This window comes from Berghia stephanieae, chromosome 2 (genome assembly GCF_034508935.2).
Source record: "Berghia stephanieae isolate SIO BIC M18660-M18661 chromosome 2, UCSD_Bste_1.3, whole genome shotgun sequence".
NCBI lineage: Eukaryota > Metazoa > Mollusca > Gastropoda > Nudibranchia > Aeolidiidae > Berghia > Berghia stephanieae.
The window spans coordinates 96,294,934-96,308,690 of NC_088361.1; the positions used below are offsets into that span (position 1 = coordinate 96,294,934).

The 13,757-nt window shown below is 37.8% G+C and overlaps 1 protein-coding gene across 3 annotated transcripts in view; it reads right to left on the reverse strand.

Moving 5' to 3' along the window:
- LOC144965943 (vitamin D3 receptor-like) overlaps nt 1-13,757 on the reverse strand; it is a 334,906-nt gene that overhangs the window by 309,667 nt on the left and 11,482 nt on the right. For all 3 annotated transcript variants that reach the window (XM_078901828.1, XM_078901821.1, XM_078901824.1), the window contains exon 2: nt 11,171-11,936. The gene's annotated coding sequence lies outside the window, so the exon portion shown is untranslated. The remainder of the gene's footprint in view (nt 1-11,170; nt 11,937-13,757) is intronic.

Here is a 13,757-nt window from a genome sequence, read left to right on the forward strand (position 1 = left end):
TGAATATTGAACTGAGGGGTCTTGACAGGAAGGCCAGTAGAAAAAAAATCGTCTTCGAAAGTCCAAAAGGCGTTGTGTTATTTTTAACCGTTGTCTCCAAACGTGTCTCATGTTGGCGGGGTGATATGATGGCTAAAATTCAAATTGATTTTGACTCGTAACGTTTCCGTTACAATAAATGTATCCATGGAAGAGAGTGACGTGCGTTTTGGACCATAAGTCAATTAAATATTTCTGCATTATTATCAACGAGTGAAAAATTCGGGAGCAGGCACTGGTGTAAGATAAAAACCAGAAAAGGTGTTTATGAAACAGTGCCAGACAACTCTTTTTTTTTTTAAATTCACGACAAAACAAATCATCCAATAGAATCAGCCTGCTTCGACAAACTTTTTCATAATTCGACATAATACGAAGTAAAAGATATCTGATCTATAAGGAAATAAAAGGTGTTTTGCGAGAGTAGGACAGATCCACCCCACTCTGGAAAAACAAGTATTTAAGATGTTAACAGAAAACGGGACCTTCAAATAACATATCGATTTGCCCTCACCTTGGGCAAACCTTTCAAACCTGGGGTTTCGCGAAGTCTTTAATAAAGTCCCAGATTTGAGAGGTTTTGCCAAGATGAGAGTCATTTCAATCGATCGATATTTGAAGGACGAGTTATCTGGTCAAACTCTTAAACAAACGTTTTTCCAGATTAAGACAGGGCTGGTATCTGCTGGCAAAGGAAAGTCACCAATGATACAAAGAAGCCACACGCAGCAGGAATCAGCTCAAGGAATCGGATTTCTGATGTGATGGGCTCAACTCGTACAAAGTCCGCGTGAATATCTCTACCAGAAATCCAATCAGGAAGGACAACAACAACTAAATAATAATAATAATAATAATAATAATAATATAATAATAATAATAATAATAATAATAATAATAATAATAATAATAATAATAAAATAATAATAATAATAATAATAATAATAATAATAATAATAATAATAATAATAATAATAATGACAAAATTGGTGGCTTTCGCAGAATATTTTATGTTTATTTCAGCAATACAATTGTTTGTTTTTTCTCTCTCTCTCTCTCTCTCTCTCTCTCTCTCTCTCTCTCTCTCTCTCTCTCTCTCTCTCTCTCTCTCTCTCTCTCTCTCTCTCTCTCTCTCTCTCTCTCTCTCTCTCTCTCTCTCTCTCTCTCTCTCTCTCTCTCTCTCTCTCCCTCTCTCTCTCTCTCTCTCTCTCTCTCTCTCTCTCTCTCTCTCTCTCTCTCTCTCTCTCTCTCTCTCTCTCTCTCTCTCTCTCTCCTCTCTCTCTCTCTCCTCTCTCTCTCTCTCTCTCTCTCTCTCTCTCTCTCTCTCTCTCTCTCTCTCTCTCTCTCTCTCTCTCTTCTCTCTCTCTCTCTCTCTCTCTCTCTCTCTCTCTCTCTCTCCCTCTCTCTCTCTCTCTCTCTCTCTCTCTCTCTCTCTCTTTTTTATTTTTTTTTTTTAATTTGTTGTTGTTGTCCGTCTCTTTAATTCTTTTCTTACGTAGTGTAATTGGTTTGTATTTGTTGAATTTGTTTGTTTGTGAGAGTGAGTGTGTGTTTTATTTGTATGTTTGTTTGTGTTTGATTTATAGATACCTGGTTTTCAAATTTCTTTTCCTTTTTGCCTTCTGAAGCTGCCTATCTTGACATTAGTGTGTCTCTTTTTTATTTGCCATGTTTTAAATGCTTACGAGTAGTTTCCACATTACGACTGATGAACGCTGCGTGTCCGGATATCCAGCCTGCAGTACGACATTGGTTGGATTCTTACACACTGTCTGTTCAAATTATCTTATTATACTCGTCCACGAACCTGAACTTGTACAGTATCTAAACAAAATTGTTCAAATATTATGAATACAACAAATTAAAAAAAAAAAGAAAATAAAGAAAGAAAGAAAAAAAAGATAAAAATACAAAACAGAAAGTTTCGGAATCAAACCCCTTCTTCAACTAAAATCAAATTTAAAAATTGATACATAACGTTTTTATGTGATTTAGTTAATAGCCGAAGAAGGATTTTGATCCCTAAATGATAATCATTTAGTAATTTCTTCTCTTCTCTTCTTTTTATTATCTTTTTTTTTTTAGCTATTCATTTTCTATTCATTTTTGTTGTTGTAAATTACTAAAATCTCGATGCGGACTCAGATTTCATATTCCTCTTCATCCACACTGGAGTAGGCAGATAATTGGGAAAGGTGCATTTCATTTTATAACAAGGGCTTCCAAAAAATAAAAGTCCCGCAGAGCCATGAGGCCCACAAGGCCGAAATTTATCCCGGTTTCTATAGCGTGAAACAGACAGTAGTAATTGTTTGCTACCCTTTGAATAGGACGCTAGTCTACCGCAAGTACTTTCCGCTAGATCTAACAGATCCAATTATCCAATCACTGCTGGGTGGACAGGGAGGATCAGAAAAAAAAAAAGTAAAAGTTTAACTTAAATGGACTTTTTACCGTCTGGTTCACCCCCAACACAATACCATTGTGAGACGATGGACCAACAAATATGTCGATGCGGGTAATGACAGCAGATTCCATACACTCTTAATCCACATAGGACCAGACAGATAATTGGGCAAGGTGCATTTTATAACAAGGGCTGGCGACATAATAAATGGAGATGGCATTGTCTTTTAAATGACTGTTCATTATTCATGTCCCCCTTGTATACGATACGGCAGCCCTCCCATCAAGGCATGCCAGGACTTAACGATGCATGTCATGAAAGATGCAACAAGATAATGACATGCCTGATGGGGAAGGTGATAAACCCTGACGGTCATATTTATCTCTACCGACACGTCATCGTCGTCATCATCATCATCATCATCATCGCTATTGGCATCATTACCGTTTTCACGACAAATCCAGGGCACACCGTACACGATAATAATTCTCTCATCATCATCATCACCATCATCATCATCATCATCATCATCATAACCTTCAGCAGCAGCAGTATTAGCATCATCATCAGCTTAATCATCTTCGTCATCATCATAATCATTATCATTGCCACCATCACAGGCATGCCTACCGTCACGGAATTTCCAGATTTGTCCCGGAAATTGGAAAAAAAAATAATGGCTGTCATCTTTACCACCACCATTACTACAACAACTACCACCACATCATCATCTCTACCACGACAACGACAACAACCACCACATCATCATCATCATCATCTTTACCACCACTACAACAACAACCACCATTTCATCATCTCTACCACCACTACAACAACTACCACCTCATCGTCATCTCTACCACCACTACTACGACAACCACCACCGCCACATCATCATCTCTATCAGAATACAACAACAACCACCATAACATCATCATCTATAAAATCAATACTACAACAACCATCACCACCACATCATCTATACCACCATAACTACAACCACCACCACCACATCATCGTCTCTACAACCACTACTGCAACATCCACGACCACATCATCACCCCTGCTACCGCTACTACAACCACCACCACCACCACATCATCATCATCAACATCAACAAACCATATCATTTGAAAATGGGTAAGCTATTCTCTATCACAATGGTTGGAGAAATAGTTCCTCCTTTTGGTGGTCAATTATTCTCACCAGTGATGTTGCTATCTTGAGGTGTTATCCAAATAATATTGTATTGTTAAACCAGTGGTTACGGTTTCGTCTTTAGTTGCCAGCAGATTAGTTACTACTTATAATATTACCTCTGGCACTATTGTAATAACATAATGTTCTTGATATCAGACGTTTGACTATCGTTTAAGACATTACTATTGCGTGGCTTATTGTTCCTGAAATTTGAGTTTTTAATCCGTAAAATGTCCCTGAAAGTTGAAATTGGGGGTAGGCATGACTGCCATCATCATCATCACCATCATCATCATCATCATCATCATCATCATCATCATTATCATCGTCCTCATCATCTTTCTATCATCATCATCACCATCAATTATTAATGATGATCACCATCATCATGACTATCATCATCACCATCATCATCATTATCATCCCCATCTGCATCATAACCACCACCACCACCGTAAACACCATCATAATATTCATCATCATCTTCACCACCATCATCATCATCATCATCATCATCATCATCATCATCATCATCATCATCATCATCATCATCATCATCATCATCACCATCGTAATTCCAGTCATCATCAAGATAATTGCTGGTAGTCCAAGGATAGATCAAGAGATTAACAGTCAGGCTTATTACCCCAAATAGTTTGCGTCCTACTGCCTTAGTCATCCTCCTACAACTTCATCCGAGAGCAATAACGTGGCATTAACAAATACATGATTGTAGTTATCACGTTATCATCACAGAGGAAGCCTACATACACCAGAGGGTTATGAATATCACTCTCTCTCTCTCTCTCTCTCTCTCTCTCTCTCTCTCTCTCTCTCTCTCTCTCTCTCTCTCTCTCTCCTCTCTCTCTCTCTCCCTCCCTCCCTCCCTCCCTCCCTCTCTCTCTCTCTCTCTCTCTCTCTCTCTCTCTCTCTCTCTCTCTCTCTCTCTCTCTCTCTCTCTCTTCATTTTCACTTCCTTCATCTTCTGCTTCTTCTCTAGGTAGTTTTCTGTCATTTCGGAATACCTCGTATTCTTTGGGGAAAATTTCACATGACTTAATATTGTCATTTAGCCACGACTCTTGTCCACAGACAATATGTGGTTCATGTTTGTCAATGAGTGCACAGAATTCAGCTCTTTTGTGTACAATGCTACGACAGTTCACTGTTAGAATTTTTAGATTGTTATTAGTAGAATTTAAATTATTGCATTTTAATTTGACTGAGTTGTTTTTGATGTTTTCTTTGGCTTCTATTTGTTTTTGTTTTCTTCCACCTTTATTTCCTCCTTTTGTTATTTTTCTGTACTAGTAAAAAGCCCGCAATTTCGCGGGGAAAGAACTATTTTCATTCGATATTGCCCGAATCATTTTCTTGATTAGCTTGATTACGCTTAGATGCACACTTTAATCGATGTGCTTGTCGTCGCTGCCATGCTTTATTCGGCATGATTTTACTTTATCAGTCAGTAGATATCAATATCAATAAGTCACAAGTCTTTACCACGCTTTACTTGGGAGGCGATCCGAAAGCTCCGACAAAGGGAAACAACTTAAATAGTATTCCCTCAACTAACCCCAAGAAAAAGTAAAACCTAGACTACCTTTAACTAACCCTAATAGGAAAATAAACACCCTAGCATTATGACTTACCCTAATAGAGAAAAAAAAACCTCGGGCTGCTTTGCGCTACCTTTCAATACTTCACAAATTAAAATGGCGGCCGAGAATCAAAACAATGGTCAAATTAGGAAGTTTTAAATTTTCACAAATCTATCAAGGTTTGTTCTAGAGTTTTTTTAATGCTTCTTTATGATGACAAATTGAATAAATAAACGCCTGACAAAAGATCTACGGTGAAAATACAAATTGAAAGAATACTGGGGATGTAGGAGCTTTCGGAATGTCTCCCCCCTAGCACCTTTACTAAGACTTATGACTAACCCGAATAGACTAACCCTAAAAAAAAATCCTCACAAATCTATATGATGACAAATTTAATAAATAAACGCCTGACAAAAGATCAACAGTGAAATACTGGGGATGTAGGAGCTTTCGGAATGTCTCCCCTTTACCTAACTTATGTGAGGTCAAATGAAAATCTCAAACAGACGCAAAAAATATCAAGTTTGTTCGGGCTAGAAGCTAGACAGATACAATTGACAGTTTGCCTACAACGTTTAATTAAATATTTCCCAGGGCAATAATTATCACATCGATGGCATAAAAAACGACCGTAATATCAGCAGTAATATTAGTTGACGTTAATCGGTGAAACTTGTTTAAAATTTGTGTAAATCCGAATACCTTCATGTGATCAAGTGAATAATATCACTATGAATGCCACGATTTGCTGAAAAATGCCAACACACACATACACTTGTATACACCACACACAACACACACACAAACACACACACACACACGCACACACACAGACATACACGCAATTAGAACATACTACTACATAACAACACTGATCACCGCTAAATCAACAACACAACGGAAGTAATAATAATACTTGATGTCATAAATAGATGACGCAAACTGACAACTTTTTACAGTGACGAAATTGGTTGATTTTGAGAGTGTCGTCGGTACGTATTTTATGATATCTGTGTGACTCAACGAACTTTCAAACTGACTTTAAATTATAAAAGGAAATCAAGTTATCTGTTTATCTATCTGTAAAAAATACATTTCTAATTTTCAAATCTTTCAGTAGAGTTGTGCGCCGTATCATTTTTTTATGGACTCAAATAAGCACAATGTTCTCCACAATGCTATATTTTTTAAAGAAAGGATGCCTTGAATAATTTAATAGATCTCAAACGGTTCACTATTTCTAAATTCGGTGTATTATTAATTGTGTGTCGTATTGTACATAGGTGTTGGGGTGAATAGTTATAACAATAATTAGGTGTTGTCATTCTCGGTGTTCATAGTCGACCGTTGTAATAAGGTTAAAATAGTTCACTGTTTTTTTCCTTAAAATCGTAAAACGTAAACAAAAATGGTCTTCATAGATGATAAAATCCTTGCAAAAATTTATAAAACTTTAAAATATTGCTAAATTAATTGTTTAAAATCCACGAATTTTCGTCAAAAGCAGCACAAAGTCATACGAAAGCCTCTGAATATGAAATAAAATTCGTCCTGTATAGAAATAACACTTAAAACAGCCGTAAAATGAAATAATTTTAAGAGCTCTGTGAAAAGCAGCCTTCCAGCGCTGAACACATTGAATCGATACCAGATAGTGGTTTCTCTCATTATTTTGAATACAATCAATTTCTTAAAATTTACATCAACCATTTTCCGGTCCTAACATTGAGGAATAATTCTAAGATAAGTGAGATAAATATAATATAATATATCAAATGCAGAAAATATCTCTCCGTGTCCAAATAAAAAGCTCCGGGCAGTTATCTTACGACGTCGAGAAATGTATTGTCTATTAAGACAATAAAAATTGAGTTCAAATTTTATTCACCACTTGATCATAAATTTTGAGTTGACTGGTCGTTATTCATTGAAGGGACAACTATGCTTGTTTGTTTGTGGCAATAGTCCTCAATGTTGACGGAATTCGCGGGATTTGTCTTATTCTTTATTGGAACTGATCTTTTTCCGTTTTTCTTTTTCAGAGAGGTCTTCAGTCTTTCTTTTTTTTTATTCATGTTTTTTTTTTGTAACGAACGGACTCGTTCTGTTCATCAATGAATGTCGTGAGGTGTTTGGAAATTGTTATGATATAAAAATGCATAAAACTTAATATTGAAACGGAGCTGTCAAAACATGTACGCTTGTTAGCATGATTACATTACATCATATTTGCATCTATTTGCTAAAACATATTATTCTTGCCTTCGCCAATATCAATGTCCCACGCTCCCTTCCATTGTCTTTATCCATTACTATCCAATATTATTATTATTTCCGTCGCGAATAGAATGTAAATTAAACACACACTGTAAAAATAAGCAAATTCATGTAGACCTGAGGGCAATCCATTTCTTAAAATATTCCAAACATTAAAATACATAATATATACAACATCATCGTTGACGCTAAACGAACAACGATTTACCGAGCAAATACCAAAATTGAAATGTGTTGAATTTGTAACCGAGGAGGACAGGTTTAAAATATGTATTGAATGACGATTGAGTCAAAGGAGAGGAAAGTGGTTTGCCCAGGACTTCTTTGGTGGACAAGTGTGCATAGGCGGATGGAAACGGGCGTCTTGACAGAGAGTACACAAACACACACTCGCACACACACACACACACACACACACACACACACACACACACACACACACAAGCCTTACTAAACAAACAGTGGTAAAAGTCAGTCAGCCCAACTAACGTACATGGGTACCAGATTCATTTTGCAAATAATGCCAAATAGGTCACAGAAAATGTCAAATGACCTGAAAAAATACCAAACTCTTCCAAGCATCACTTTTTCAGCTAAAATGCGCACAAAAACTAAAATAAATCCTTATTTTCCTACACCACCACTATAAGTTGTGTCATGATTCTTTTTTAAAATTCACCTCGTCTTACCAGTTGACGGGTAAGAATTTGTAGATTTCGTGAAATTACTGTTAATTTGTCTATACAATAGGTAAAATTAAGTGACTTTTTTTAATGGCCAGATGCCGAACCCAATTTCTTGGAATTTGGCATTAAATCGGCAAATTGACAACCGTGCTGACGTGCCGAGCAGGTAACTCTGTTTGCCCTGCAAATTACACGTGCTAGTTACGTAAATACTTTATTATTGTCATTATGTATTGTGGTAGTGTGAGCAATCATGATGACGGACTGGGTCGGCGGAAGTCAGAGTGGGGGATGGTACGAGGTTATAAAATACATTTGTATCATTTCCCCGCAACAACAGCAACAACAACAACAAATAAATGTAGGGAATTTGGAATAGTGTAATATTTCTATTTAATAAAATATGTAGAATCAACAAAACAGAATACGATTGATTAACGCTGAGATGTCTACCCTGCCATACGGAATGAAGAAGTTTGACCAAACATGAGGATTCCGCTAAGCGTATAAAATGTTGGTGCTCCTTCTGCTACAGTGTTGTTGTTGTTGTTGTTGTTGTTGTTGTTGTTGTTGTTGTTGTTGTTGTTGTTGTTGCTGTTGTTGCTGTTGTTATTGTTGTTGTTATTGTTGTTTTTTGTTGTTGTTGTTGTTGGGTTTTTTTTGTTTTTTGTTTTTTTTCAGTTTGTTTTTTTGCATTTCAAAAACATCCCCTTTCGTAAAACTGAAATAGGAATACTCTATGAAATGAGCGACCAACCGAAATTCCGAAGCGCATCCCTAAACATTGAAATTGGCATTAGTAAAATGAGTGTTCAATGAAGGTTAATTAAGTCTGATAAAGGTATAATTGACTTGCCAACACCAACAGATAACATTAAATAAAAAAATATAAAAAATTAGATGAGATATTTGTGGGAACTGGGGGGGGGGGGTATATAATATAGGGAGATTCAAAGTAACCCCAAAATTGAAGCAATACTCTTCAACAGTCGTAACGTCACTTCCTTCCTAATGACGCATGGTAACTTAGTAACACTGGCTCTAAACTATTGGAACAATGGCGGACGTATAAAATATTTCTCCGGCGAGCATAAAAGCGTATCCAGAGGGGAAAAAAACATAAATTTGATCATGTTCTGACTTTGACACATTCTGATCACAAGGCATATGAAAAGTTCTAGCCAGCATGAAGAATAAAAAGTAATGATTTTCTTTGTTTAGAACCAAGATGGCCGCCGTTGCCGGGCGGCGTGACATCAGACTACTGAATTCAATTTAAGGCCATGATCAAATTAATCTACTGGACAGACACAACGACAGTCATCATTAGGCCATATTCTTCCTAATGCAAATGTCATACAAACTAAACTTCACTAAAATGCACATTGTTAAGCCTGAAACATCGATGTAGACTGACTCCAACATCGTGGTAAATATTATAATAATAATTCGCTCCATGTTTACAAGTCGAGCACTATTCCTACCATACTTGTATCTAACACGATTCAATATAATATAATATACTGAAATCCAAGGGGAAATTTTAAAATCTATAGCACATTATATGCTCACGTGGAAAACGGAATTTAAAATACCCTAAATTACCTGGAAAAATACATCAAATGGGGCCAGTTAATAACCATCTGAAGGTAAATTCATCAATATGGGAAAAAGACAATGACTGATCACCAGAAAATATTATGCGCTAGGTACGTATTGTGACTGACATTCGTCATATTACGAAACTAAGATCACAACAACTGTTAGCAGAAATGCGGAATATTATCTTGCGTTTGCAGGATGGCAGGATAGAGGGCTGTTTTGTGGAATTATTACTGAAAATGCGAGATGTTATGCATGCAAGCCAAAACGCTTTGGAATGTCAAAAATTGTTCAACAACAGCATACCACCACACACCAGCTTACGATTCCATAAGAAATCGGCCAATATAAAATAGCCTTCCATCGACAGATAAGTACATAATAATCGTATCCGGTGACACTGATACGTATCTAGTTCGGAAAACCGCTTGTACCAAAAGGGCGCCATGCAGGGAAGGGAAGCTTGTGTTTCATGAAATGGAATTTCGCCTCTTATAAATAATAGTACGGCCTGCTGCAAAATAAATATGACATTGCGAAACGCACGGAGTAATATTGAAAAAGTAAGAAATCCCATTTTTTACGGCTAATTTCGTTCAAACCCTGCTTGGTCTCTTGGTCTCAGAAAACTTTTTTCGTCTCTTTAATCACGTATTTAATGAATTTAAACGGAGAAGAAAAAAATTATCAACTCTATGCCTTATAGAACGTTACCCTGTGTGTTAGGACAGTCCAGGTCTTCCTTGGTGATTCCAAGGCATCCAACAGATTGAAGCGAATTTCAACTACACCGGATAACGGTTTGAAAGTCACCTCCTCGTTTGGAAATTGTAAGTGAATTCTTTCAGATGACACGAAAGCTTGTAAACAAAACACGGTGTGATTTTTTCTTGTCTCTAAGTAAACAAGGCAACGCATTTTACTGTTTACCGAAGCTGCCGAAACTGTGGCTCGGTGACAGCGATATCTCGTCTTGTCACATAAGTCAAGCAATGTTAAGCCTGCTCAGTGGCCGGGTGAAAATGGACAATTCAGGTACCGACCTCATGTCCTTGGGTAAGACACTTTACACAAATTAAACCCCCCCCCCCCCCCCCCCCTTTCCTCTCGACCCAGATGTGAATTAACAACTGGCTATATAGGTAGTGACGGATATTTAGAACAAAAAGGACGCCCATCGGTTGATTGGTACTGTTTGAGATGGAAACGTGGTTCCATGTGGCCTGCTGGGGGAATGAATGAAACATTGTGAAGGACATTGAATCATTGAGCATGGTAAATCCGTGGTAATGCTCTGCATAAATGTTCATATTTAACTATTTAAGAACAACCAATCCAACTATTTATAAACTTACCTGGAGCGGGGTGGCCCGTGTGGATCCCCGTGGTGACTGAGTTCGTTGTGTTCGCAATGGTGGACGGGTTCAGAGTTCACAGCTACAACAAAAACACAATACAGACGAGGTGATTCTAAATCCAATTTGTAATCCGTTTTGGCTTCCTTGGTGACCACGGGAAGTGGAGCTGATGTTTGGTGTTATCAGCGTTCCTTCTATAATGTGATTTTCACTATCAAAAGCACGGGAAACTACCGATTGGTTTTCTTTATAGGGGCGGATGTAATATTGACTCTATTATATGGTGAGTGGAATCAAAACTAAATTCTAAAAAGCTTGAAATCCAACATCTAATGACGCTGACCAATGAATGAATAGGACCTCGACTCAAGTCCTTAGCTTATAGATATACCTTCTGTTTTAGTGAATTTGTTGTTAATCACTTTTGGTTTCGCAGGGGATCTCAGCCGTTCGATGGGGCTTGAAGAGGTTGGATAGTTGATGATATAAAATACCCAGGGATGCAAGGTATTCAGCAGATGGGTGGGTGAATGGTTGGATAGGTAGCTGATGGAATTGGGAAGGTAGTCATAAGTGGCGTAGATGATGACGGTGATGAGGGTGGGGATGAGGAGGAGACCACCAGATGTCCCTGTTGGCGTTGAAGTTGAAGTGGATGACGTCGAGAACGTCAGCAAACATCATGGCCGACGAGAAGAGTCCTTGGAAATCGTGCCTGTTGGCCAACTCCCTCTTTGCTGTACCTGGTGTATTCTTTATTTACCTAAGAAGACAAGGAAATGAAAAGAAGGAGGTTCAATGGTTTGTTCATAAGCCAATGTGACAAGGCAAGCGATATGGACTGCATAGCGGTGGTAGCTGCCCAATACTTCAAATATATTTTTGTTTGATTTCTATCCTTGAAATGAAAACATGAACAGCGCTTCAATTACAGAAAGACACAAACTAACCGTTCTTATCTCAATAATAGTTTGTTTGTTTTTAAGGGTTTTACGGCGCTTGCAACACATTTAGGTTATATCAGCGCCAGTAAAAAGGAAGAAAATGGGATAGTAAAAAGTTCTAGAATTACAATCAAAGCACCCAAGAAAAAGTAAGACAGGGGAACTGGGAACAAATAGGGATCAGATGTAGATTCCAAGAGCATACCACCAATGCACCTAGTTTGAGATCACCTTTAAGTCTCATCCAGACACAAGAACAAAATCCAACAAAGAAGAATACACTCAAATGCTTGCATTATACATTAAAAATAACAAATATAATGACACATAACAGAGAGATGATTTACAAGGAATAAAATATCATCTCCCAAAACAATAACTATGCATTTGACTGTTTCCCTCCCAGCTAGGACTCCGGCCAAGGCCATGACAAAACCAAGTAATCTCATGCCAAGACAAAGACAGAAGCATGTTGGAAAACAGGTATAAGAGGAAAGAAGACACAGTAAGTACCCCCCTGCCCATTATGGGAGGTCAGGAACCCCACCCAGTATCTCAGTAATAGATAGATGAATTGATAACTAGGATTGGACGAATAAATTACTTAATTCTATATATTATAATTAATGAAAGTCACTCGTGCTTTTCTTGAACATGGTCTACCTGTCGTGCACTGTGAGATTACTAATTTTTCTACAAAGACATGCTTCAATTTATCGAGGACACAAACCTTCAACATGGTTGAGAAAATCAAAGTAAAAAAGTGGTCAGTCAGGAATCAATCGGGAAAGTTGTACTCTCTTCTGGGATCAAAACAACATTATATCATGACACACACACACACACACACACACACACACACACACACACACACAGACACACACAGAGAGAGAGAGAGAGATGGTCTTGAATGCAATCACATAAATAGGATGGACGACAAAGACCAGTAAGACAGCGGATAGCAATTGTTGACGTTTAAAGCCTGCCTATGACTTTGCTCGTTATTTATTTATTTTATCCACAGTGTCCCGACCCTCGTAAATCCGCAGACCAGAAAGTCAGGAAAACTGAGCTACCTTTATGCTTTTGTAGCGTTAAATACTCTAAATCACCCTGACGTTTTTATTAAAGACTTTCTGTCCTTAAAAAAAAACAAAAACAACAAATCATGCATGAAGGGAAAACAAATGTGTACATTATTTATGGTCTACCGTCTATCCACGGTGCAGATAGACATCATACGAACTCGCCCCCTCCCCCCTCTCTATCTCTCTCTCTCTCTCTCTCTCTCTCTCTCTCTCTCTCTCTCTCTCTCTCTCTCTCTCTCTCTCTCTCTCTCTCTCTCTCGTGTTGAGTTTATGATATAATTATTTGACTTGACTATATATATATATATATATAGAATGTGTGTGTGTGTGGGGGGGGGGGGGGGGGGGGGTTATGTCCAGCATTTATCTCGCCAAACCCTAAGAGTTCATCTTGTCATCGTTTTTACTTTAAGCTTGACTTCCGATCATCTAATTTACCCGAGCACAATAGCAGATTGAGACGATGTGCCTCCACAACATCCTCGTCTCCTCGTGCTCATGCCTGCTTCTGTAATGGCAAATCTCGTTATCATGAAATACACAAGATGAATG